Here is a 567-nt window from a genome sequence, read left to right on the forward strand (position 1 = left end):
TGACAGATCTTGCACAGAAATAATGGGCTAATTTACAGATGAGAGGTACTGAGTTTAAAAGCTCATCCTTAAGAATATATCAAGTTTACTGACCCAAACCTAGCTTAGGGAAATATGCTCTAATCTGTCTTTTCCTTCAATGATGTGGAAAAAAGAGTAGATTTTAGACTTTTGAAATGTTTGACTGACTTCATTACAGCCAGTGGCCCTGTCCGAATATCTGAGCATGGGAAATATGTTGCATAACTTGGCCTGTCCCGATTCATTGTCCTGTTTGTATAATATCTCACGTCAGTTCATACATGTTCCTGAAAGAAAACACATGTTCCTGGCAGATGATGTACCACCCAGCTGACAAACACAAGGCTATCCAGAAGACCCATAGGCCCGTCTCTTACTGTGCATCTTGAAGATGCATCTTGCTCCATATCCTGTAGGGAATGTTTAGGTACTTGTTCTACCTCACCCACCCAGGGCAAGCAATTCTGGCATAGTACAGATGCTAAAGCAACTCAGGAATGGAATATCCAATTCAATAAAGTAATCAAATTCAGCAGATTATCTGGG

Source organism: Streptopelia decaocto (genome assembly GCF_964273445.1).
Source record: "Streptopelia decaocto genome assembly, chromosome: 3".
Classification (NCBI taxonomy): domain Eukaryota; kingdom Metazoa; phylum Chordata; class Aves; order Columbiformes; family Columbidae; genus Streptopelia; species Streptopelia decaocto.